This window comes from Panthera onca, chromosome B1, assembly GCF_046562875.1.
Source record: "Panthera onca isolate mPanOnc1 chromosome B1, mPanOnc1 haplotype 2, whole genome shotgun sequence".
In the NCBI taxonomy this organism is placed as follows: domain Eukaryota; kingdom Metazoa; phylum Chordata; class Mammalia; order Carnivora; family Felidae; genus Panthera; species Panthera onca.
This window is the reverse complement of record NC_138342.1, coordinates 189,557,049-189,584,901: the sequence shown is the minus strand read 5'-3', so window position 1 is coordinate 189,584,901 and position 27,853 is coordinate 189,557,049. Positions and strand designations below refer to the sequence as shown.

Below are 27,853 nucleotides of genomic sequence, written 5' to 3'. Positions count from 1 at the left end.
CATTTTCTGGATTTGTGTCTCATTTAACTTTGCTGTTTGTATTAGTTTCCTATTGCTGCTGTAACAAATTACCACAAGATCAGTGGCTTAAAAAAAACACACACACAAATATCTTATCTCATGGTCTGAAGAGGAGAAGTCCAAAACAGGTCTTACTTACTGAACTAAAATCAAGATGAGGCAGAGCTCTGTTCCCTTTTGCCTTTTTCAGCTTCTAGAACCTGTTTTCATTTCTTGGTTCATAGCCAACATTGGCCAGTCAATTCTCATATTGCATAACTGACTTCCTTGCCTCCCTCTTTCACATAAAGGCCCCATGTGATTACACTGGGCCAAGCTGGATAATCCAGGCTAACTTCCCATCTCAGAGCTTTGATTTTATCATATCTACACATTCTTTTGTTGTGTAAAGGAACACATGCACAGTTTCCAAGGATTAGGGTGTGGACCTTTTAGGGACGCCATGATTCTGCTACCACTCTGTTACCCTTCTGTGTGTTCGCGCTTCCTTGAATGCCTCTTTGTCTTTTTATTCCCCACAGCAATTGCCCAATTCAGATACACATAGGCTATGTTTAAATTAACTTTCCTTCCTCACTCTTGATTTGAATAACACCCAGGTGTACTCTCAGGCATGGGTTGAGTTGACCCAACTACGGCATCTTTCCTACCTTCCTGCTGGGATACAAAGGTGATTAACTACTGCCCCAATTTTCAATAACGTTGCCTTGCAAGATGTTCAAGATGACTGGTCAGCATCCAGGCTTTTAAAAACATGAATAACACATATATCTAAAGACAAGAATAAGTGCAAGACAGGATCAAGCGCAGTTTTACCGAGCAAGGAGAGAGCTGGAATTAAAGGAGCAGACAACCAAGGAGAAAGAGAGTCCAAGTGGGTCCATTCTCTCCACATTTTGAATAAGGTCTTGGGGAAAACTGAAGTGAGTGGGGGCAAGATAAAGTGTGCAAAGATGTAGCATAGACATTAGAACCCAAAGGGCACCTGGGTGGCTTAGTCGGTTGAGCATCCAACTCTTGATTTCCACTCAAGTCCTGATCCCAGGATTGTAGGTGCGAGCACATTGGGCTCTGTGCTGAGCAAGGAGCCTGCTTAAGATATTCTCTCTCTCTCTCTCTCTCTCTCTCTCTCTCTCTTTCCCTCCCTCCCTTTGCCCCCCCCACCCCTACTTGGCACACTCTCATGTTCTCTCTCTCTCTCAAATTAAAAAAATGAGATCCTTAAAGATATCAAAGTATTTTTATGCTTAAATATATCCCAAGAGCAGGGAGTACACATTTTATTGAAAGCACTACAAATAAAATGTTAAAATGTAGAGACTCTTGGAGGGAAGGGGAGGGCAGGAGGGACTGATATAAGCAGTTCCTCAGGTCTTTCGCTTTGTCAGTCAGCTGCTGAGACAAATCACGGTTCCATGGACATGTCAAGTTTATCTCCATCTGCCCCAGAGCCCCTCTCCAATATTGTAGTCTTAGGATATAGTCACATTTCCCTGTACTTCCCGTCTCCCTGTATTAAAAGCACGATCTCCTCTGCCTAGTGTCCCCTCTGGTCTGCTTCATCTTTCCAGGTTTAGCTAAAACGCAACCAGACTCATCTCAATAAGTAAAGATTTTTCCCACTCCGGGACCCGTAGGGCACTTTGTTTGCAAAGTGCAGAGCACCGAACACGTGTGGCTTCAAATTCTGCAACAAAATCCACACAAACCTCTAAAAGCAGAATCCACTGTGGCTGCCTGTATTTTCCCAAGATAAGAAGATCACAACATCTTCCATCCAGGCCCTTCCGGAACCTTGCCAATAACCTGTCAAGGCACAAAGTCTAATTCTGTTTCATTTGAGTCTGGGCAGGGTTGTGGCTTGACTGCCACTGATAGAAGGCAGTGGAAACGGTGCTGCATGACTTCCAGATCACAAAGGCATTCATCGAGCTTTCGTCTTGCCGCGGAAGCACTTAAGCTTTGAGCCCTGAACCTCCATGTTAGCAGTCCAGCCACCCTGAGGCTGCCGTGCTGTGTGGAAACCACACCACATGGAGAGGCCCTGGATGGGTGCTCAGTCCATAGTGCTCATCTTCAAATACCTCATCCCAAATCAGGGACCAGATATGTGAGTGGAAGGAGTCCTCAGATCACTTTGTCCCCCAATTTCATTTCACTCCAGACATTATGGAACAACCCTAAGTGCTATGGGGCTGGGAGATGGTCCCTCCCATGATGACGGCACAGACGGATGAGGTCGTGCTGGCCTGGCTCTCACTCAGCCAAGAATGTCTAGGCCCCCAACATTATGGAACAGCCATTCCCACTATCTCGATTCCAAAACCACACAATCCATAAGCATAATAATAAAGTTGTTTTAAGCCACTAAACTTTGGGGGTGACTTCTTATGCAGCAACAGTGGCTGGGGTACCAGGTATGAACTATATAGGTATTTTCACTGAACTTACAACAGTAAGTAATCAGGGGTATCCTGATTCAGAGTTATGACCACAGCCATGAAGTCATCAGATAGACGAACGCCCAGGAAAACTAGGGCAGTGTCAGTGGATTCTCCAGTGCTGGATGAGAGAAAAGCATTATGAGCATCACTTCTAAGACAGTTTTTTGACTTGAAGCAAGAAAAGATATTTGGGGGGAGTCTATCACTTCTCTAGAAGAGAAAAGTGAGCAGAATTTGTGTGCCTACAGACTGCTGAAAATAGGCACAACTCCCTCCCCAGGACCCCCGGGTACACTGCCTTCCTGCTCTAGGGAAGACCACCACCCAACTTAGGCAGGAGGGGCCCCTGTGGGAGGAAAACAGCAAAGGACACATCTCAGACAGGTTAGGGATTTCCAGGCAGTCGCGGTAATAGTCCTTTCTGTTGTTTCTTATATATGTCTTTTTTATGCCACATTGTGGGTCTCACACACACACACACACACACACACACACACACACCACAGCTGACGGTGCACAGGACTTCCTGAAGCTTGGACAGAGTAATTGTTGCTGGGAAGAAAAGGGAAGTGAGTTTTGCCTTCTGTGGCTGACATGTGAGGGGCTGGGCAAACTTCCCAGTCCAAGGAATCTCTGTGACAGGCTCATAAAGGAAAGGAGAATAATCCCCACAGAAGTTGCTGAAGTGAAAGTGAGTTGTCCAAACACGGGACCCATTCATTATACGGGGAACGGCTGAAATGAAAAATAAAACTTGGTAGACTTTGTAACGTCTTGACAGTTAAGTAGACGTCAATCGATATTGTTAAGACATTTAGGAATCCAAGAAATTACTATTAGGACTATTCTTTTTCTTTGCTTAAGACAACTGAATAATTTTGCATGGACCAGGATGGGAATATGAAGTTCTTCGATGTTTCAATCAATCAATCAATCAATGATTACTGAGCAGGAAATTCCAAAACTCTTTGTTTGGATAAAGAAATTCCAAGAAAGAACTTTTTAAAGTCTGTAGTAAATGGATGTTTCCTTCCGTATTAGCTGTGATTTATTATGCATTACAGGTCTACTTGAGGCTCCAGACGTATATTTTAAATATCAGGCTTTCTTCTTCTTGTCCTAAAAGGTGTAATCATGAACTGAGTATTGGTTTAAGGGACTTCAGTCTTTCTTAGTGTAATCACCTGCCCAACATCCTCAATCATCTGATCACTAACTAGTCAAATCTCCAGTTTACCTATGGTGACCTTCTGGAAAAAGTCAATTACAGATCATCTTGTGTTAGTTACAATGGTGCTGGCTGTTATTACACATAAACCCGCAAAATACTATTATTGATTTATATAAAATATACAATTTTACTTATGAAAGTTATGTCCCACTCATGTAGAGTCCGACTGACGCAAGGCTCCACTCTGCACAGCCCTCTGGGGACCCCAGCTGAGACAGCAAACGCATGAGTGTCCTCAACACATGGCTCACAGCGCTGTCCATAGCACAGACATCCAACCAACATACAGAACACAGGGAGCAAAGCGCCTCATTTTTATAGGCCAGGCTTAGATGTGTTTACATGACTTTTGCCCACATCCTGATGGCCAGAGCTCATTACATGGCTCAAATTAGATGCAAATGTTTCTGGGCGATGCTATCCCTGGCTGACCATCCGCTTCCCAGCAACACAGAAAGGGGCATAGTTCTTTGGTGAACAACCAACACTTCTCCACCCATCTCATTTACACCGTGGATGCTACCCATCCCCAAGCCTATGGGGTAGTGCCACACACTATTATTTGAAGTCCAGTCACAACAGACCCATGCTTTGCTGCCTTGGTCTGCATTATATTTAGTTTGGAGAAGTGCTATGGAGCTGGCAGACGGTCCCTCCCATGACGACATAGCACAGATGGATGAGGTTGTGCTGGCCTGACTTGCGCTCAGCACAGCGGTGCTATGACCTTTCATATTTTCCATGTTCCTTCACCCAAGGGGTTGGAGGAGGACCATATATGGGAGGCCTTGTGAAGGAGAGTGTTCCTTCCATCCTTAATGACAGATAGACACATTAGCATGGCGGGTGCCTGCAGGCCAACTTTAAGAAGCCAGCACTGGGCATCCAGAAGATTTGCTGTGGGGTGCCTGGGTGGCTCAGTCGGTTAAGCGTCCAACTTTGGCTCAGGTCATGATCTCACAGTTTGTGGGTTCGAGCCTTGGATCAGGGTCTGTGCTGACGGCTCAGAGCCTGGAGCCTGCTTCGGATTCTGTGTCTCCCTCTCTCTCTGCCCCTCCCCTGCTAATGCTCTGTCTCTCTCTGTCTCAGAAATAAATAAAACATTAAAAAAAGAAAAACATATTTGCTGTGAGATTAGGCCTTGGCCAGGATTTCACTTAGTAATAAATTCTCTTATTCTTTTGTAAGCAGCTACTAATAATGTAACGCCTGGGGCAAGCGAGCCTGTATAAAACCCTATTCATTTGCATAATAAACCGGCCTGCTGTGCGGGCCCATCACCCTCCTTCTATGTAGATCTAAATTATTTTTAAAGTAACGGCAATGTAAACGATCATGGACTGTGATCCCATTGTACTAGGCACTGTACAAAGTCCAGGACTTCTATAATAGTAACAATCATTCTGTAAAGTAGACATTGGTTTTGTTTTAAAAGGAGGTACCTGGGCAAGGTTAAGTAGGTTGTTCAAAGCAAATGATGAGTGGCTGAGCTGAAATTCAACTCCAGAACTATGTAACTCTAAAATGTGTTCAGGGGCGCCTGGGTGGCTCAGTCGGTTAAGCGTCTGAACTTTGGCTCAGGTTGTGATCTCGTGGTTCGTGAGTTCGAGCCCCGCATCGGGCTCTGTGCTGACAGCTCAGAGCCTGGAGCCTGCTTCAGATTCTGTGTCTCCTTCTCTCTCTCCCCCTCCCCACTTGCATTCTGTCTCTCTCTCTCTCAAAATAATAAGTGAATATTAAAAAAAATTTAAATGCGTCCTCCCTCCACCATGCAGTGTGATGACGACGGCCAGCCCCCAACTATCACGCCATGAGGTGCTCACCACCAGCCAAGAGCAAATGCTCTGCACACACCAGGCAAACACCAGCCCACTCCCCGCTCCGTGGCAAGACTCACCCACATAAGGCTTCTCAGACTTCTCAGGGGCCTGCCTGGGGCCTTCACCTTGACAGAGTAGCCCCCACGTACAGCAAGTTCGGTGACAATGTATTCATCGCCAAGTGAGCGTTCCTGGCCCATAACCGTGCACAACGAGAGCGTAGGACCTGTGGCCACACCCAGTCCTTTCCAACCTTGCAAAGGGCGAGCTGCCGAGACACCACAGCTGTTCTGGATCATTGTGTTCGGGTGGACATCAGTACAAGGCCCTTCACGTGTCTGCTTCCCAGTCAACAGTCAGGTGTCCCTCCTCTGTCTCCAGCGATGTTACAAAAGCAGCACTGATTTACAGTGACCAGCGGGTCACCAAGAGAGCCTTTTTGCCCAGCCACAGAATATTTTAAAAGATAGCGAAGCCAAGAATCTGCATCACTTAACACCTTCTCCAGTGGGACAGGTGTGTGTGTTCCTTTGGAGAAGTCAGGCAAAGGTAGAGCATTTTGATGCTGGGCACAAGAAAGAAATGAATGCTGCAAGGTCCCTTGGCACCAGAATTAAAATAATGACGTCACTTATCACAGTACCTAAGATTGCCAGGCCCTGTGCTGGATGATTTACACACATCGTCTTATTCAATCTCCACAAGGATCCTACAAAGGCTAAAATGTTACTATCTCCATTTTACAGAAGGAAGGTTCAGTGAATACGTCACGAATGGCAGCAGCAGAACTGGAGATTTGTCCGTCTCTAAAGCCCAAGTTCTCTTCTCTGAACCAGCCCACCTGGAGGTCCCAGAGCTGTCTGCAAAGAATGCCAGCCAGAAGGAAATCCTGACATGGAGAGGAAAGACATTCCAGGGCCCTGTGGCAGTGCTTTTGTTGTGCAATTACAAGAAAGGGAACACGATGTTCTGAAATCGCACAAGGAATGTAAACAAGACAGATGGAATCTCAGAACTGGTGCTAATCCCTTGCTGGAAGTTGATTCCAGAAAAAAGGTCTTTTGTATAGCATTTGACTAGGTAGATTGGCCCCTCAAATCCTGAAAAAAAAAAGTGCTGAGCTGAGCACAATGGCTGAGTTTTGCAAAGGTGTATGCACTTCAGATAGTTTATCTCTTCCTAAGCAATTGGTTTCCTTGCTTCTACTGGATCTCAAAGGAGCTAGTTAAGAATTCCCAGGAAGACGAGAATGAGCTTTTAGAAGGAAAATCCCAAAGCTGACATTTGTTGACAAAAGTAACTTCACAAGGTTTGAGGGAATGATCTGGGTATTTCTCAGTGAACCCCAGTGCCACCCACTTAAGATCTGTAACCACTTATGGGGACAGCGGTGGGATGGAGTTATGTGAAGGACCCCTGCCACATGCCTCTTCATATACAATAAATAAAGAGATCGAGGTCATGAACTCCCTAGAATTGTTTCAGTTGCTTCAAGTGAAAACACTCACATGTGAAAATGCATGCATATTTTGTCACATTTTATTTATAACTCAAGCTTTAGGAACTTACAGTAGAAATGAGTTCATACCATGTAACCATTTATTGAGTATTCACAATGCGTCAGGCCCTCCAGGTAGTGTCTCACTGAATGTTGACAATACCCTGAGAGTTTGTGGACGAAAGAATTCTCATGCCCATGCTATAGAGGATGAAATTGAAATTCAGAGAGGTTAAGTGATTTTCCCAATGTCAAATGACAAAAATAAAACCGTGCAATGACTTTGATGTCCTTTATTCACGGGGAACGACCCATGCATTGGGGGAGGACAGCGCTTCTCAAGCAGTAAAAACGCACTCTTCCTGAGGGAGTTGGGGCAAGAGCAGATTTTTTAGAGCATAAGAAACGGCAACTCAGAGAATCAATGGCCAAGAGGGTGGGGACTTCCTTATAAAGCTCAAAGTTCCTATTTTCTAGGCTAAGGTAAGGCAGAGCTGAGTTGGGTGATTGTAACTGGCATATGCTAGGTTTCTGTGACAGTGACACATTTCCCTTAAGTGCTACACACTTAGGTTTCAATTTGTGTGGTGGGCCATGCCACTGCGAAAGCCTCGATTTTGCAGGTCCCGATATAAGAATTACCTTTATCATTGAAAAGGAAGAAAAACGGGGCGCCTGGGTGGCTCAGTCGGTTAAGCGTCCAACTTCGGCTCAGGTCATGATCTCAGGGTTTGTGAGCTGGAGCCCCTCATCAGGCTCTGTGCTGACAGCTCAGAGCCTGGAGCCTGCTTTGGATTCTGTGTCTCCCTCTCTCTCTGCACCTCCCCTGCTCACACTCTCTCTCAAAAATAAATAAACATTAAAAAAAATTTTTTTTTAAAGAAAAGGGGGAAAAAAAAAAGAATTACCTTTATCACCAAGAACACAGAGGTAGTAAGTGGCTGAGTCCAGATTCAGACCCAGGTCTTTGCTTCCAAAGACAGGCTCTCTATCAGTTCTCTGAATAAGACTTGAAGTTTTCTAGCACGGTTGTGCAACAGGTCACCCGAGAAACTATAGGACCTTGCTTGGCATCACCTTGAAGTTTCTATTCCACCAAAGCATCTCAGGAATCCTTGAGAGTAGCAAAAAAAAAAAAAAAAGGGTTTGTGTATGTATTCAGAGGTTGCTTATTTTTTACACATAGCCCTGTCTTACCCGACATTGTTCACCTGCCAAAGTCCCCCCAAGTCTACCATCCGCCATATGAAGTAATACATAATTTCATCGAACCAAAAGTCACTTCTTTTGAGCTCTAAGAATTTGCCCATCATTTCCCATTTGGAACCTACAGGAGCTATATTAGCTCTGTCTGAAGATCTCCTATAGCTCAGTCCTCATGGGTTCTGTCGAGACTATAGTCATTAACAACTTACAGTCTCGTTTCACTGAGATCTCTGTTAAGTGTTTTGTCACAAAAAGCCCACAGATAAGCCTGTATCCCTAGCCTTTGGAAACCAAACTTTAAAAAATATATTGACGTCACTTCTTTGTGTGGTTAACCTGTTAGCCAGACGAGTCCTCTTGTAGGTGGGGGTGTGGTTCTCCTAAAGGGTGTAACATTCCAACTGTTAATCATCCTGGCAAAAAATAAATTCTGGGACAGGAAATAAGGACCTGGGATTGAGATGAAGGGATACAACGTCCTCCTCTCTGAAGCCATGGCTCGGTTTGGGCTGAGTTTGAGGATGGAGGTGCCCCAGGGATTTCTGGCAGTAGGGATGAGCTGCCCCTGGCCACAAGCCATGAAGACAGCAGGACAGTGGTCTGGTAAGAAACCCCAGTGCAGATATTAGTTATACAATATTTGTAAATTCATTCCAGGGAAATCTATATCAGTATGTATATCATTCTCTCTCTCTCTTTCTCTCTCACTCTTTCCAGCTCTGGGGCAGGGGATATATATATATATATATATATATATATATATATATATATATCCCCTGGGATATATATACATATGTGTGTGTGTGTGTGTGTGTGTGTGTGTGTATACATATATATTTCATCAACCACATATGTATGTTTCTTCCTTTATCTTTGAAACTTGAGTGAAAACTTGTTAAATGCTATAAGGTTGTCTCAGTGATGCCATGAGGAATTAATGAAAATCCAGGCACATGCAGTTGGTAGGCAGAGTACAGAACAGAGTGGCATCCCCTCCCTCAAGCTGGTAGCAGGAGCAGTCTCCAGAAAAGGCCAGGTGCACCGAATAGATATGCCACTCTCGGAAGGGTCAATTGCCATGTGACCAGAAGGTCAAGATGGAAGACCCCAAGAGACCTACCCTTGAATTCAGGTCAGACTGAATTCAGGTCAGACTGAACCTCGGGAAACAGTCCCCGAGAGACCTACCCTTGAGTTCAAGTCAGACAAAACCTCGGGAAATGGCCATGAATGTCCAGCAAACAACTGTGAAGACAGCCAGTGTCTTGCAATAATAGAGCCAGGGGCCATGTCATCAGGATCGTCCCTTGGCTAGGTTGTGTCCTGCCAAGGACAACCAGCCAAGGGGGTGAGTTGGGGTTGAAACCCAAGCTGTCCTTCACTTACCGAGCCATGCACACTTGCATGGGGCTGCATCCACCTGGAGGAAGTCGATGCATGTTTCCAATGTTCAGGAGTGTTGCAGGCACTAGGGCAGCCCAAACACCACTGTAGTTTGACTTATACGTTAAGAAGTACAGCTCTGGAGTGTTGTTAACAGAATGGAGTTCAAGTTGGGGTGAAGAGGACTCAGGCCCACTTGAAGTTACTGTTGAAACAGGTTTGAGTAGAGAATCGTCATGGGGGCTTGGGCAGTTGGCCAGAGTGGTTGGCATGTCACAGAAGTGGGAGGGGACATGTATATAGTGCCTTCAGCCAGTATCTGCAGTGCAGGGTGCCTTGGGCGGGCATTCATATCTACATGTCACCGGATCCAGGACAGCTGACTTCAGTGAGCATGGGCAAACAGAGGAAGAAGACCTGTGTTGCACTGTGGCAGCCAAGAGGTCTTCATAACCTTATGGAAGACCCGAGAAACGCCTAGACTTCTGTGGGTGGGAGTCAGAGCAATGCAAATCTGTGACTTCTAGTAGGATCTCTATCCCAACTCCTACCACCGTCAGTAGCACAGGCTAGGAATTATGGCTTACATCTAGGGGTCTGTTGGAAGGTTTCATTTATATGCTTGTCTCCCATGAAAACTAGAAGTTCCTTGGGTCAAGGATCATGTTACATTCATACCTGTATCCCCGAATCCCTAGTGCCCGATATATAGTAGATACTCCATCTATGTTTATTGAAAGGACAAAGGACAGAAAGCTACAGGGTGTGGTCACCGCAGAACTGTGCAAGTCGTGTTCCCACCGACTGATTCCTGGCTGCACGCCCATTTGTGCCACCCAGTCTGATGCTACCACAGGGCTAAGGTGCTCAGAAAAGGCTAAGATGTGGGAGATGGGCTGTACCACTCTCGACAACCACACTTGAGCACACTCTTGACTCACCAGCTGCCTGAGCTAGCCAGTTCTCTGGCTAGTGAGCTGGGTATGCACAGTCTGCTGAGCTGGGCAAGATGACCAGCGAGAGGAGAGAGGGCACAGAAACCTGAATGTCACAGACTTCGCTGTTTCTTCTCTCTTTAAAGATAAGAATGGACTGGGTGCTCTCCTCTCCCAACTCCATGACCAGCGTGCCAAAAGAGAAGAAATCGTTGGGGAATGTGGTTGGTAGGCTTGGCCACAAACTCCTAGGTCCAGCTACAAGTTCCAGGAGACCCAGGCATGAGGTTCATGTTTCCATTAAATGTCTTCTCCCCGTTCAGTCAGGAACTGTGAACAAACTTCTCTTTCCGACCTTTGTTCTTGGTGCCTGGATAAGTGGAGAGTTAACATTTAAGTGAGCTGATATAAATGGCTATTAATTTACTTTAGCTGAATTCAACAGGGGTTTATAAGCAGGAGCTATGCACACAACTCAACGCATCAGGGGACTTTTTAAAAAGTCTAGGATATCAGAGCCTTCCACTAACTATCCCATTACAAAAGCAGAGCAGAGCAACTTTGGGGAAAATATAGAAAAAAGCTAGGCAGGATGTGATCAAGAGTCCCCATGAGTGGCCCAGTCATCGGGAGGTCTGAGAAAGATCACTGTGGGCAGGAAAAGCTCCCTGTGGGCGTGAGCCAGATGGGCAAAGCTGGGTGAGTTCAGGGAGAAGAAGGGAAGGGGGGAAGGCATTTCAAGCAGGTAGAATGACATGAGCAAAGGCTTGGAGGTGGAATAACTGATACCTCAAAAATGTTTCTCTTGGGAATAGGGACCAAAGGGAAGTAAGACTGAATGAGTTGGTTGCAAACAGATTAAATGCTCCACAAAAGAGTGTGTACTTGACCATATACTCAGGCCAGCATTTGCTAAAATATTCTCGCTGGAATCCTAGCCTTGCAATCTTGACCATGAGATAAGAGTTCCAGTCAAGTCAAAATCATAGTCCCAGCAATCTTCCCATTAGGCAGTTCACACGGTGCATAAATATAGTAAGACTGAGTGCAGTCCTGCAGTAAAGAAAGAAAATCTGTTCCACTTGGTTGAAAACCCTGTTAAACATGAAAAGATGTTCAACATCATTAGTAAATAGGGAAGTGAAAATTTAAAACATACACCCTATTAGAATGACTTTTTTAAAAAACTGGCAATACTAAGTACTAGTGAGAATGCAGAGCAGATGAGACTTTTGTAATACTGCTGGTCAGGGTGCAAAATGGTGCCACAGCTTTGGGAAACAGTTGGGCAATTTTGAAAAATAAAGTCAAATACATACTGTCTTAGCTTGGGCTACCATAAGAAACTTCCATAGGCCGGGTGACTTAAACAACAGAAATGTATTTTCTCACAGTTCTGGGGGCACGGTCGGTTTGTGGTGAAAGCTCTCTTCCTGGCTTGTGGATGGCCACCCTCTCTTTGTCCTCACGTTCAGGCCGTATGTACGCTTACCATACAGCCAGAAATCTCGCTCCGAGGTATTGATCCAAGTGGGGAAAAAAAAACTTACATTCACAGCAAACTAGGACACAAATGCTCAAAGCATTTCATTCATCATCACCCACAACAGGAATCAGGGCAAATGTCCTTGGAAGGGGACCAGAATATGCCACCCCAAAATATGCCACTTTGGGGTAAAGATGATTTGGAGCTACAGCCAATTGAGAATCAAAGGATGAAGAAACAGGCCTTCTCAGAGCCTCCCCTATCTGATTAAGAACGGAAACTTCTGAGAAACGAGGGCTGCCGTAAATGCCCTCTCCTGGGGGAGTTTTATGGCCACAAAGCAGATGGAAAGGACCTACACAAACAGCCTTTACTAAATAAACCTATCTTCCATTAGCTTCCCCATATATTTACCTTCCCACAATTTACCACCCCTAGAAGCTCAAACCCTTTCCATTTTTCTTATTATAGCTCTGCAAATTTATTGCCCTTTTGCTAAAATGGTGGATAAGCTTTAAGGTCTGCCTGCCTCTTTAGGGTTTTAATTTCATTTTTTTTCTAACGTTTATTTATTTTTGAGTGAGTGAGAGAGAAAGAGAGAGAGAGAGACAGACAGACAGACTGTGAGTGGGGGAGGGGCAGAGAGAGAGAGACTACCGAATCTGAAGAAGGCTCCAGACTCTGAGCTGTCAGCCTGATGCGGGGCTCGAACCCACGAACCGGGAGATCATGACCTGCGCAGAAGTAGACATTTGACCAACTGAGCCACCCAGGCTCCTGTGGGGTTTTGATTTCTGCGAAGCCCTTCTTATGCACATATGAAATAAACCTTTTTTTCTCCTGTCAATTTGTCTTTTGTCAGTTCAGTTTGCAGGGCTCCAGCCACTGAACCTCAGAGGGTAGAGGAAAAAGTGTGTTTCCTCCCCTCCACAGTTAATGAATGAATGGGTGAACAAACGGATACATTCATACAAGGGAATACTGCTCCACAGCAAAAAAGAATAAACTACTGACACATGCAGCCATATGGTTGAATGTCAAGTACATTGTATGAAGGGAAAGAAGCCAGACTCAAAAGGCTACATATTGTATAATACCATTCATGTGACATCCTGGAATGGGCAAAACTTGTAAGAGTAGAAAGCTGCCAAGTGGCCACCAAAGTCTGGGAGTAGGGGAAAGGTTTACTAGAAACCGACAAGAGGGAAGTTTTTGGAGTGAAGGAAATATTTTACATCACAGTAGGGGCAATGACTATACAACTGTGCGTTCGTCAAAACTCACAGAGTTGAATGCACCTAAAAGGTTAATTTTACTGCATATAAGTTATGTCACAATCATTTCTTTTAAATGAGGATAAAGCAAAAAAAATGACACGGAACAAATGCCGAACAAGGGGGGAAATGCCTATTCACATCCCTTGGAACTATGTTTACATGGAACACAATTTGTAATTGGGGCTTGAACTCATAGATGAAGCATTCCGACAGTCACACCAGGATCCCTCATTCATCCCACAAATATTTAGTGAGTTTCTACCCTATGCATTATTCTAGATTCTGGCGCATTTAAGAGCACAAGCAAATTAAAAATAAGAGGCTTGGGGCGCCTGGGTGGCTCAGTCCGTTAAGCGTCCGACTTCAGCTCAGGTCACGATCTCGCGGTCCGTGAGTTCGAGCCCCGCGTCGGGCTCTGGGTTGATGGCTCAGGGCCTGGAGCCTGCTTCCGATTCTGTGTCTCCCTCTCTCTCTGGCCCTCCCCCGTTCATGCTCTCTCTCTCTGTCTCAAAAATAAATAAACGTTAAAAAAAAAATTAAAAAAAAAAAAAAAAAAAGAGGCTTAATTCTCCCTGTTGAAAAATAAGGGGAGACGCACTTTCCCCTTCTCCCTGTCCTTTCAGTTTCTTTCTCTGTTCCTTGCACTGCTGTGGGAGAAAATGCAGAGAAGGACATTAGGGAATATAGGGAGTAGGACTTTGTCATTGTTAGTGTGGTGGTCAAAGAAAACCTCAGTGAGAAATTGAAGTATAAGCAAAAACTTATGGCAGATGAGGAAGAAAGCCGTGAGGCTATCTAGGGGAAGAATGGCCTGGTCAAAGGGAACAAGTAGATGCAAAGGCCCTAAGGAAGGTTGTGTACTTGATCTCTAAATGCTCAAATTTCACTGCCTCCCTTCTTTTGAGAGTTGCTTTCTGCCCATCTGACCCACTTGCCATGCTCACAAAACCAAGAGCCACCCTTTCTCCACCCGCTCCAAATAGGCAGAAGGAAGCCGGCCCTTGCTTATGTTTATCTGCACTTGACTCTTTTATGGTGATTTGATCTCTTCAGTATCTTCTCTAAAGAGAGCCAATAATCCCACCTGTTTGAAGGCATCCCCATCCCTTCATCCCATATCAAGCAACACGAGATGCTATTTCCCCAATTCTGAGATGCTACTGATTGTAAGATGCTCTATCACTTGAATAGAAGCCTTTCAGTGGGAGAAAGAAAGGAAAGAAGGAAGTAAATAAAGAAGTTAGAAAGAAAGAGAGGAGGGAAAAAGACAGGGAGAGCTTGGGGAGCTAAATTAACTGTATATACTCTTAAATTACTTTAGCGTTCACACATCTGTGCAATTATATGCTGCTATTGTTTTCCTATATACCAGCAATGAACAGGGGAATTTGAACGTAAAAACATAACACTGGGGCTCCTGGGTGGCACAGTTGATTGAGCATCTGGCTCTTGATTTCAGCTCAGGTCATGATCTCAGGGTCATGGGATCAAGTTCTGTACCAGGTTCCACACTGAGTGTGGAGCCTGCTGGAAATCCTCTCTCTCTCAAATAAAAAAACAAAACCAAAACATAACACTATTTATATTAGCACCCTCCAAAATGAAATAAAAATCTAACAAAATATGTATAAGATCTATATGAGGAAAACTATAAAACTCTGATAAGAGTATTAGAGAAGAATTCAATAAATAATAAATGGGGAGATGTCTTATGTTCACGGATGGAAAGACTCAGTATTTTCAAGATGTCAGTTCTTCCTAACTTGATCTATAAGTTCAATGCAATCCCACTAAAATCCCAGCATGTTATTTTGTGGATACCAATAACCTGATTCTAAAGTTTACGTGGAGAGGCGACACAGACTATCCAGAATAGTCAACACAGTATTGAAGGAGAAAAACAAAGCTGGAAGATTGACACTATCTAATTTCAAGTCTTCCCACAAAGCTGCGGTAATGAAGAGGGTGTGGTATTGGCAAAAGAACAAACAGACCAATGAAACAGAACAGAGAACCCAGAAACAGACTCCCATCAGTATTGTCAACTGATCTTTGACAAAGGAGCAAAGTGATACAATGGAGAAAAGACATGGTCTTCTCAACCAATGGTGCTGGAACAATGGATGTCCATGCACAAAAAAACGATTCTAGACACAGACTCTACACCATTCACAATTACCAAAGCTTAACTCTGGCTTCTTTCATAATCAGAGATTAAATATTCTTCCAAATCATTTTGTACCCCCAGTTATTTCATAGCCTGGTGGGGACCGGCTGCTTTTCAGCCATGCTTAAGAGTTTGGCCTCATTAGCACACTTAAGATTGACAATATAATTTGAAGGCATCTTGGAGAATCCTAGGGGTTTACTGGCATTTCCTCTTTGGTTAAACTTATAGTTTCGTTTTTCCTTTTTTTTAAGGATAAACATTAAACAGCTTCTAGTGAAAGTCACTAGAAATTTTCTACAGATTTTGAATTCTGAATAACAGGCTTTTTTTTTTTTTTTTTTTTAATGATGCATGAAACGGTCACAACAATTCCCCCCAGCTTTGAAAACTTTTTAACTCGCTCTGCGTGATGGGGCAATTTCTTTTTTTTTTATTTTTTTGTTTATTTTGACATGTAAGAAAAATAGAGCGAGTCTTAAATTAGAGGAAATACGGCAGTTTTCAAAACTCACAAGGCCTTGAGAATTCTATTGAGCCCACAGAGCTGACACCGTATCCACCAGCTGAAAAGTTGTGCCTTCCTCCACACTTTCTGTAATCCCAACTCCCGCTCCAGCTCCAACCTTGGAGATAACAGGATTCAAAGCACAGTTTGGAGGGAAAACCAATCTGAAAAGGAAGAAGAAGACAATAGTGAACGTTTATTTTAAACTTCCTGCCTGAAATACCATGAGACTAATTTCTTTCAGATCGGACTTTGTTTCCTGAGGGCTCAAAGGCAAATGTGTATTTTCGCGGCTGTGCTAAAATACGAAGGCTCCCTTTTGTATGGCCTTGAACCTCCCTTGAATTAGCTGTTGTTGAAACCCCAACTCACATCTGATACAGGAATTAGGACTTAATCCTACAAAAAGTATTTTTTTGCAGTTTTGTGTGCAACATGTATGGTTGTGTTTGTTTGGGGTGTCTTTTGTTTCTTTTTGAGTAAAATTGTAAAGCAAAAACCTTTTCCTCATGGTTACTAGCTCTCATACAGCAAAGCCCCTCCCTTCATGTTTTAGCAGGAAGAGCTTTGCCTTGCTGCCTCTGGAAAAAATCTGGAAATATGTGACATGAACGTACATGGGAGGGCAAAGCCAACAAACCAGGCCAAGATCCAGTGTCTGGAAGAAGGAGTCACCTAGCAGGGGCTCAGTGCCTCTCTCACTGAGAGCCAGCCCCAGGGTGAGAATACAGCCTCTTGCTGGTGCCCGCAGCCCCGCAGACCGACATAAGAAAAGCAAACAGGACCACACGCCTCTGCCATAGCGGCCCTTGGTTGCTGGACAGGAAAGAGTAACGTCTCTACCGGAGCAGCTAGAAACCCTTTCCTCTCATTTCTGGCCAGGAAATCTTCCACATTCAATGCAAGATATCCCTTACTTTTTCGGGTTGAATTATTTTCTGAGAAAGGGCCTCATTTTGCATCACCCACTGTCTCTGCATGCTGCATCTGGAGGTCCTGGACTTTCCTGGCCACTATCAAGGCACAGGCTGAGCAGTCCTGCTGGAACCCAATAATGGGGGCACCATTACTGAAAATACAAAAGTTCATGTAGAAAAACAGACATTTGGGGGCACCTGGGTGGTTCAGTCCGGTAAGCCTGCAACTTCAGCTCAGGTCATGATCTCGTGGTCCCGTCAGTGAGTTCAAGCCCCGCGTCGGGCTCTGTGCCGACAGCTCAGAGCCCGGAGCTGCTTCGGATTCTGTGCCTCCCTCTGTCTCTGCTCCTCCCCTGCTCGCACTCCGTCTCTCTCTGTCTCTCAAAAATGAATAAACGTTAAAAATTTTTTAAAGAGAAAAAAGAAAAACAGACATTTGATCTAAATACAAAGTCAGCACTGCTTCACAGTGATACATAAATACATTTTTGGTATCCACTTATGTTAAATAGCCAACTTCAAGTATGATCTTTTTAAAAAATTTTTTCTAATCTTTATTTACTTTTCAGAGAGGGAAAGAGAGAGTACAAGCAGAGAAGGGGCAGAGAGAGAGGGCGGGATACAGAATCTGAAGCAGGATCCAGGCTCCCAAGCTGTCAGCACAGAGCTTGACGCGGGGCTCAAACTCACAAACCGTGAGATCATCACCGAGCTGATGATGTTGGACGCTTAACCGACTGAGCCACCCAGGCGCCCCTACAATCTTCTTAAAATAACCACTAACTTCTGAAATAGATGCTGACAGTCCTTTAGTAGATTTTGTCCACAGGTTTTCTTGTGGCCAGTCCCTGGCTGGATGGTGAATGTCACAAAAATTTAGTGTAAATTACATGTTCATTATAACTTCCCCAAGAATCAAAAAGATAGTAATAATTTTTTTCACTAAGCACGTACTTTTTAAAAACGTATATTGTTCCCCACATTGTTTATTTATCAAACAAACAAACAAAAAGGAATTACTAAATATCAGAATGAATAGTTGTGGATTCAGACCATACAGCGAACGACAAAACCACTGCAGGAAGAGCATTCAGGGCATTTTGTATTTGTGCTACGGAAGCCACGCTCAGCTTTTGTTTTCTGCACGTATTTCACGTACGACCACCCTGTAGTTTCCCATGTTTGCCACTGACCTTGCTGAGTGGCAATGTGATGCTGCCATCCATCTCACAGGCCACAGCACAGACCGCAGGGCACAGCTGACGGGCACACTGAGTGATCCGCCTGAGCACGAGCAACAGACCCCCCTTCAGGAGATCTGGAGACTTAAAGGAGTCACCGATCCTGAGACACAGGTGTCTGAAAGCCTGGTGTATGTTAAGCTGCCCATGTGCTGACCTTCAAAAGGAGATATTAGTTATGCTGTGTCTGGAAAAGGTCAGGGATACGTGTTAAAGTGAGAACGGTTTTCACTGCACATGCATCACGTGCAATAAAAGCAGAGGTCTACCAAACTTAACCCGGGTTCATTTAGTGTGACCATAAAGATGAATATATGATCAAGTTTTCAAAATGATCCATGTTCATTACATTTGAAAAGAAGATATAATCTCTATTATTAGGGCATAGTATTAAACATATGCGCACAAGTTCTACCTTATTATTTATTAACTTGTTTAAAACATGTATATCTTTATTTCCTTTGTGTTAGACCTGTCATGCTGAGTTTGTGGTGCTGAAGTCTCTATTTTCTATCTTCTTCTATTCTCATCTCATGTAATTTCTGCTTTATGTTAGTGGTGGCTGTATTATTTGGTGCATAGATGTTCATCATTTCTCTTCATTGCAAATTGTGGTTTTCAGCCTTAAGTGTATTTTTTGTCTCATTTAAAGGTTTTTGGCCTGAATTTACTTTAACCGATATGAGTCACTACCCTGTCTTTCTACTGTTTTTATTTTTATGGTGTGTTTTGGGCCATTTCTTTATCATGGGTCTTTTGAATCACTGTGTTTGAGGTGCGTCTATTAAATATAACATGGGATCTGCTTTTGCCTTGTGAGCTAATTTGAGAATTGGTTCGTTTGTCCCTATAGCAAGAAAAGAGAAGACACCAGAAAAGTCCATTCCATTAACTGGCTTGTCTTACATGTTTAGTCTCAAGGTGATCACATTATGTTTTAATCATGCTTGTGTTATATTTACTGTCTTCCCTTCTTCATTGGGCATATTTTCTTTGCAATTTCTTTGTTCATTGCTTTTGGCAGTTCAGAATGTTTGTATGTCTGTTCCAGGGGCTGTCTTTGTATTTGTTCCACTGACAGTGCCCTTAATCTCCCTTTTTTTCTTACTAAGGCTTTGCCATCTGGTATGTCCATTTGTATCCTTCTTCACTTATCTATACAACTGTCAATTTTACTGTCCTACCTTGCTGTTTCTCTCCCTCCCTCCCTCTCTCTCTTTCTCTCTCTCTTTTTTTTTTGGTTGTGTTAGTTTTACTTTTCCAGAGCATAAACTATAGAGATACTACTCTTCAATCCATATTCTCACCCTCGTTTTAGTCTTAGCTATGCAATTAAATATATTACAACATAAATAACATAATAATTAATTAATGCTAATAAAATAAAATAATATAATATAATAAGATTACATCATAAAATACATTTTCACTACTAGTGCTTTTGCTCAAGTTTACCAATTATCTCTTGGTTAGATAAAATTCATCCTCTAAAAGAGTCCTCTCTGGCACACGTATACAGTATCCCCTGAGTTACTGCATATTGAAACCATTTCCTTTAACCTTAATATTTGAAGGTAAGCTTGGCTGGATAGAAAATCTTTGGCTCACAGTCTTTGTTCTTGAGCCTGTTAAAAAGCTGCCCTTTATTGACTGGCTTTATAAGTTGCTCATGAGAAGTCTGATGTCAGTTTAATATTCTTACCCTTATAAGTAATTTGACCTGTTAGCTGGGAGGCCCTGTAATGGACTAAATAGTGACTCAAAACAGGTATGTCCTCAGCCAAATCCCTGGACCCTGTGAATGTTACCTTATTTGAAAAAAGGGACTTTTCAAACGTAATCAAGAATTTTGACATTAGGTCATCTTGGATTACCCAGGTGGCCTCTAAATTTAATGAAAAGTGTCCTTTTTTTTTTTTTTAATGTTTATTTATTCTTGAGAGAGAGAGCACGAGCAGGGGAGGTGCAGAGGGAGGGGGACAGAGGATCAGAAGCGGGCTCTGTGCTGACAGCAGAGACCTTGATGCGGGGCTCAAACTCACAAACTCTGAGGTCATGGACCTCAGCCGAAGTCGGACACTTAACCGATTGAGCCACCCAGGTGCCCCAATGACAAGTGTTCTTAAAAGAGAAAAGGATGGGATGTAAATTTGAGAGAGGAAGTGAAAGAAATGCACAGGGATAAAGAGGAGAAGGCCACATGAAGACAGACATTGAGATTGGAGTGATGTGGCCATAAGCCAAGAAACACCTGGAGTCACCAGAGGCTGAGAAAAGCCTAGAGGATTCTCTCATAGACCCTTCAAAGGGAACATACTGACACCTTGATTTTGGACTTCCAGACTCCAGAACTGTATAAAAATAAATTTATGTTGCTTTAAGCCACCAGTTTGATGTAAGCTATCATCAATACAGGTGCTGAGGATTGTGGGTATGTGTGTGTGTCTATAAAATCTCATGGTTCGGGGGCAGCTGGGTGGCTGAGTTGGTTAAGCGTCTGACTTCAGCTCAGATCACGATCTCACAGTTCGTGACTTCGAGCCCCACATCGAGCCCCTGTCAGCTGTGCTGACAGCTCAGAGCCTGAAGCCTGCTTCAGATTCTGTGTCTCCCTCTCTCTCTGCCACTCCCCCATCATGCTTTGTCTCTCTCTGCCTTTCAAAAATAAATAAAGGCAATAAAAAAAATTGTTTTTAAATCTCATGGTTTACGCAAAAATGCCTCAAGTTCTTTCTGGAAAATTTTCCTAGATATGTAGTGAGCCTTTTAAAATATTGATTTACATTTTTTCTTATTTCTGCAGTTTTCTTGGATTATAGTTATGTTTCATTGCTTTGTTTTCCTTCTTCAGGAACTGCTATTCTATATGTTGCACTTTATTTGCCTATCTTCCATTTCGATCACATTGTCTTCCACCTCGGCTACACCTTTCTTTATTTTGTTTTCATCTTCCTGATCATTTAACTGCCCTTGTTCAATGTTGAAATCATGCAACATCCAAATCTATTGTCTTTTTCTTTTTTTAATTTTTTTAATGTTTATTTCTTTTTGAGAGAGAGAGAGAAACAGAGTGCAACAGGGGAGGGGCAGAGAGACAGGGAGACACAGAGTCCCAAGCAGGCTCAGGGCTCTGAGCTGTCAGCATAGAGCCCGACACGGGGTTCAAACCCATGAACTATGAGATCATGACCCGAGCCAAAGTTGGATGCTTAACCGACTGAGCCACGCAGGCACCCCTCTGGGTTCTTCTAATAGCATCTCTTTATAGAGTTAGGTTGATTTTTTTTTTCTTTTGCTGAGCCATTTTTAACAGAATTCCTAATTCAAGAACACTGTCAGCTGTCCGTGCCGCAAGGTAAAATGTCTCTGGGGGACAGTGATGGGGAGCAGAGCCCTCAGGTCTTATTTATGTGTCATTTCTGCAAGATCCTAAGTTTTCTTCTTAGTTCCTTCTTTTCCGTTCATTGCCAGGTCTCTAAGGTGCACCGCCCTTTTTTGGTTTACCTGATTCTCCCACAAAGTAAAGCTTTCCTGTAGCGGCTATTTCTGGTTCTGTTCACTTTCAAGCACCTTCTCCCTCACTGTGCGGTAGACATTTCACTTAGTTTTAAAACTTGCTCTTTCTGTGAGTGTTTTTGTCTACACTACAGCTAAGTGCTCCCTGTCTCTTTACTCTTTTTCCTGGAGATTTTAAGTCTCTCTCCCACGCTCTTACCCAGCTTATAGTGACAAGTGATAGGAGCTCTCTTGGGATACAGCCTTCATTTCTCTCCTTGTTGGTAATTTGAAGTTTGGGGTATTCTGTCTCTTCTCATGCTGACGTCATGGGCTACGGGTGGTATTCTTGTGCTCCTGTTGAATTTAAAGTCTGTATGAAGAGACTCGATTTCAGGTGCTTGCACTTATCCTCCAAATATGGAAACTTGCTTAGATTACTGTTTCTTAACCCTTTTGAACCCATTTTCTCTTTTCATCATCCCCAAAATCTCATACATTATTGAAATGTTTATAAAATTCAAAACAGATGAAATCCCATAACTAGAAACAAGTCGAAGCAGTGAGACAAAGCACTGTTTTCTTTCTAGACACACACTTTCCCCTCCCCAGAGTCTGGTGTGTGAACATTTCCTTATCCTCTCCTTCAAATCACTGAACTGAGCAATTTCCAGAGCCATTGTTTTAGTCCATTCAGGCTGCTAAACCAAGAATACCATAGACTGGGTGGCTTATAAACAACAGAAATTTATTTCTCACAGTTCCGGAGGTGGGAAGTCTGAGATAAAGGCATGGAATGGCTGTTTTTTGCCGTGTCCTCACATAATGGAGGGGAGGAGGGAGATTTCCGGAGCCTCTCTTCTAAGGGCATGAATCTCATTCATGAGGGCTCTACCCCGTGACCTAATCACTTCCCAAGGCCCCATTTCCCAGTACCGAGGAAAGAGTCTTCAACATACAAATTCTGGACAGACACAAACATTCCATCTGTAGCAGCCATATTACTGGACCAAGATATTTGGCCATGTTGTTTTCATGCAGGAACATTTGGATACTTCTAGACTTATGTCTTTTTTAATACCTTTGATTTCTCTTTTTCTTCACTTTTTATTGTTTTGTCCATTTTAAGTGGTGTGATACGACTCATACCCAGTATCTGTCAATATCATTGATATAATGAATAATACGAGAGAATGAACAATGCATGAGATGGTGGTCCCTTCTTCCTCCCTTCTTCCACCGTTTTTTAGTTACACTCTTCCTGCTTGGCCCGAACACATGTTTACATTCTATTATTTGATCACATTCCCAACTTTGCTTTGGTGTTAGTTATACAAGTATATACATTAAATTTTCATCATCAGTGCTTTTGTTGATGTTTTCCCCACCTATCCCTTGCTGGAAGCAGCTCATCCTTCAAAAGAATTCTCTAGAAGGCACATGTATGTGGTATTGATTCCCTGTAGGGTCTTCAATGTGAGTGAAGGAACACTCATGAGAGAAGCCTTGTTTCTGGAGGAGAATCAGACACATGGAGAAGCAGCGGTGTTCCTTACAGATCTGATGGTGAGGAAAGAGGAGACAGGAGGGGAAATCTCGACAGTCTTGAAGAAATGAAGAAGAAATACACTTTTACATCATAATGGTCACACTACGATGAAAAAAACTTTTTTTAAAATGTTAATTCAGTTTTTGAAAGAGAGAGAGAGAGAGAGAGAGAGCAAGCAAGGGAGGGGCAGAGAGAGGGGGACAGAGGATCCGCAGCAGGTCCTGCGCTGACAGGAGACAGCCCAACGTGGGGCTCGAACTCACAAACCTGAGATCATGACCTGAGCTGGAGTTGGATGCTCAACCAACTGAGCCACCCAGGCGCCCCCCATCCCCAATTTTTTATTATTCATTTGTAATTTGAATGTCCCAATGTTTACCATCCTGCATCCATGTGACGCCATAGGACACATAGACTGTGTCCCTAACTTGAAAGCCCAACCTATGCAACCTAAGGATTTCAGTAGCAGAACCCTTTTCCATTACTACCACCCAGTTTTGAGGTCCCCTCCAGCTCTCGTGTCTTGGGTTCTCTGCTTCATGCACCCACCCACCAAGTACACCTCGTCCATCCCTAGGCTTGGAGTGGCTGCTTCCCTGGGCCGCCTGCCGGCCCCACTACCTAGCCACTTGTAGCCAAGTTCTCATCCCTTGGCTAAGGCCACCCTATGTCCCAATGATGGGGCCCTACTCCAGAATGTCTGAGAGCTCCTCCTGGCCATCTGCTTCTGCCCTTTCCAGGGTCATTCTGGTCATTCTACTGGATCTGCCACTCGGGCTCAGGCCACGACTCATCAAACCACTAGCCAGGGAGATAAGGAGGGGGAGGGGCCCTCAGGTGGCAGTTCTCCACACCCTCCGCCATTCTCTCCTCGGGGTACACATGCTTCTCAAGGGTGGCCAAGTGTCCTTATGGGCTCAAGCAACAGTCTTGACGCTACGAGAACAGCTTATGTTCACCTACCACCTTCAGAGTCTTATGGACTCCAGCTGGTCACATCCCAGGATCTAGTCTCTATCTTCTAGCTCTTCTTCCAGAGCCTTCTCAGCCCCGATGTTAATCGATGTAGGCAAACAGAGGCCCCAGGAGGGAGTACTCCTGCCCTCACACCTGGCGCATGTTTGGGCTCTGACAAACCATCTGCCATATAAGTTCCCTCATCCCATCCATGAGTCCAAAAAGCACAAAAGCTTAATTGTTTGATAGCCTGTTTTATAAGTATGTTGAAATACACCTAATTTTGAAATTGCTGAGCCAAATGTCATGCATCACATGAATCTTGTGGGAAATGTGGTGCAAACTGGTCCATGATAGATGGGTATTACATTGCCGACCCAGAGAATCACCTCAATAATCAAAAGTTTATTTAATTCCCCTTGGAGGTTTTATAAGGCATTTAAAATTTTTGTTTGAGGGGCGCCTGGGTGGCTCAGTCGGTTGAGCATCCGACTTCAGCTCAGTTCATGATCTCATGGTTTGTGAGTTTGAGCCCCACGCTGGGCTCTGTACTGACAGCTATGAGCCTGAAGCCTGCTTCAGATTCTGTGTCTCCCTCTCTCTCTGCCCTCCCCTGTTTGCACTCTGTCTCTCTCTCTCTGAAAATATAAATAAACATTAAAAAAATTTTTTTATTTGATTCTGTGTTGCAAAAACTAAAAGTAACTACCAGTAAGTTCTGACCTTTTCAACTTCTACGAAAGGAATGTTTTCTTAGCTCCTTCTAAGCCACTCAATAATAGAATTAGCCTGTCCCGGTAAAGGATGGCCCAGGATCTTAAAAAAAAAAATCCGGCTCATTTTAGCTACATAGAAATTGGGATCTTCTGTGGTGAATCCTTGAATTAATCTAAGTCTGGGAGAAGATGGGTAATTTGGAATCAGCACTCCAAAATATGTTTGTTAACAATTTTACATACAAGCTGTATGGTTGATCAAATTGAATGCCTACAATATGCCCTATATTTCAATAGTATTATCTTATTTAATGCTTACAACGTGCTTCCAAGTAAGGTGCTAATACTCCTTTTTATATATAAAGAGGCCATTTCTCATAGGTATTAAGAGACTGCTCAAAGTCATCAGCAAGTGAGAACTGAATCTAGGTTTATCTGATTTCAAAACCTAATTTCTTCCCACTACACAATGTTGCCTTCCCATACACGCTGGATGTACAGGATGAAGTTTGATTCTCTGGATAGTCTTACCTTGGATTTTCTACTTCCTTTGGTCTTCTTGGCAAAGAGTGGTTTCCTGGAGATGTATGGATGTCCTGAATAGGCTCATTCCCAACTCCTTCTCGTGTGTCTTTTTCTAACTCAGAGGTTGGAAATCTAGAACCACGTTTCCTAGTCTTTCTTGCAGCTGGATTTCTAATTGTGAATTAGGGTCGACTAATTATACGCATTTGCATGAGGCTGGAAGTCAGAATTGAAGCAAAATCCACCTTGCCGTTGATTTCGCTGGAACCATTGGCAAACACGATTGTGGAGACACTGGGGCTTTTGGTCACTAATTTAATGGGTGCTAAGAGATAGTCAGAAGGGGGGTGACAGGCACTTCTTACTTCTCACATTTCAGGGACAGCAATGTGTTCTCAGTCATTCCTTACAGTGGCAGCCTCCTGATTTCCGAGCTAAACGGCAGTGGCAGCTATGGAACCAAGTCAGGTCCTCCAGCTTTCCAAACAATGCAGTAAACACCTGCTTCTCTCTGTTCATTGCCTTTCTGCCTAAAATAGCTAGAGTGGTTTCTGTTTCCTGCAACTGAACCCTGCTGATACACACTGTTTTCCTTATTTCCCACTAACTGCTGGTCTTTGCAACTGCCAACACTTCAACTGATCCTTTAAGCTCTAAAATGAAAGTCTGAATACCCCCGTTCACTCCCTATCTCTCTTACACAGCTTTATTTTTCTCCATAGTATTTATTACTGTCACTCAAAGATGACTTATTGGTTGACTGTCCATCCCTGCTGGAACAAGGACTTAGTTTTGTTCGTATCTGTACAGTTTTCTAACACTTAGAACAGCCCTGGCAACCAGTGAGAACACAATAGAGAGTGTCCAATGAGTGAATCTTTTCTTAACAGAACACTACTACTAAATTAATGTATTAGTAATAGACTCATCAACAATATACCCTCAATAACACCTCCTCATGAAGCTTCCACTTGGGTTTAGAAAATCCTCAAAGAACACAAAATGGTATCTGTTCTCTGGATCTTGGCATTAAATTCAGGGTGACTAACTCCTCCCAGCTTGCCTGAGACTTTCTCAGTTTCACCACTAAAGCCGCCCGCCCCCCCCCCCCCCCGCCCCCGCTGGCCCAGCCCCCTGATCCCAGGACTCCTTCAGTCCTGGGCAAACCAAGATGATTGGTGACCCTAATTAAATTCATGAGATGCTACAGAAAGGCATTTGGAATCACATTACTTTAAATCAACCTTGCACATAAAAGTTTGCAAACATCAATCTATTCAACCAGCCTGTGTCTTCATTCCCAGATCACAGCCGTGTTGCTGTGACCCCTGAAGCCATGGGGTGAAATTTGAGCAAAGGCTTGGAGTTGTAATTTGCACTTTTACTAAGATTCCTGTTTGCCTCTACCCTGGATGTGTTGGAGCTCAGCCTATGAATATGAAATGATATCTCTTCTGTATTTCACAGTTACATTAAGACTACGATATGTGAACTTCCCAGAGAAAAAGGTACTGCAGGATTTATCGCATTAGATCCTCTGGGAAAGACAAGAGAAATCCGAGTTTATAACCTCTTTGGGAGTCAGAACAGTGAACTCCACAGAGAATATTTATCAATGTTATTTCTAGGAGTGAATAAAGGCTTAGCCATCCCTAATCCAAAGGAACTCACCTTCTTTATCAACGTTTTTTTTTTTTTTTTTTTTTAATTTTTTTTTATTTTTGGGACAGAGAGAGACAGAGCATGAACAGGGGAGGGGCAGAGAGAGAGGGAGACACAGAATCGGAAACAGGCTCCAGGCTCCGAGCCATCAGCCCAGAGCCTGACGCGGGGCTCGAACTCACGGACCGCGAGATCGTGACCTGGCTGAAGTCGGACGCTTAACCGACTGCGCCATCCAGGCGCCCCGGAACTCACCTTCTTTAGCTGCTAACATTATCCTGAAACTTCAGACAGCGGGTTCAAGCATATAACTTGTTGATTCGAAATGTCAACACCTTTCAACTGGTGCCTTGGGGAGAATTTGGAGAACATGAGCATCCTCAGATCTGGGCCCCAAGCTTTTGGCAGATGGAACACTTTGGGTATTCTCCTTCCCTGAGGATTCATGCGGATGGGTGTTGGGGTGTTTCAATTTTGAAACGTTCTTCTCAACCAAAACTGAAACTGAGAGATGCAATCGCTCTGGAATTTTTTGCACCTGCAACAACAGTTGTGTTATTAAAATCAACTGTTGGTACTGCGCAGGCCATGGCATGTGATGGTGGTGTTTCCCCAGCCACGCGTGTAAGGGGTTCACCGAGCGGTGCTTGCACAATCCCGGCACGACACATTCCCCGGAGCCAGCATTCTCCATTCCCCTGTGTTTACAGAGCAGCTACAGAGCAAATGACCAAACTTCCAAAGAGCAGCTTGCTTAGAGGAACAGAAGTGCACATGCAGCTTTCCGTCTAATGAAATTGGTCAAAGGACTCCAG

The 27,853-nt window shown here is 43.7% G+C and overlaps 1 long non-coding RNA gene across 1 annotated transcript; it reads right to left on the bottom strand.

Annotated features, from left to right (window-relative positions):
- Window positions 1-1,145: 1,145 nt before the first annotated feature.
- LOC132691536 (uncharacterized) lies at window positions 1,146-26,446 on the bottom strand. The gene is made up of 3 exons (XR_013554991.2): window positions 10,545-26,446; window positions 9,607-9,808; window positions 1,146-8,128 (listed from the first exon to the last, which is right to left on the bottom strand). It is a non-coding gene; the product is annotated as an uncharacterized LOC132691536 (long non-coding RNA).
- Between the last annotated feature and the right edge of the window lie 1,407 nt (window positions 26,447-27,853).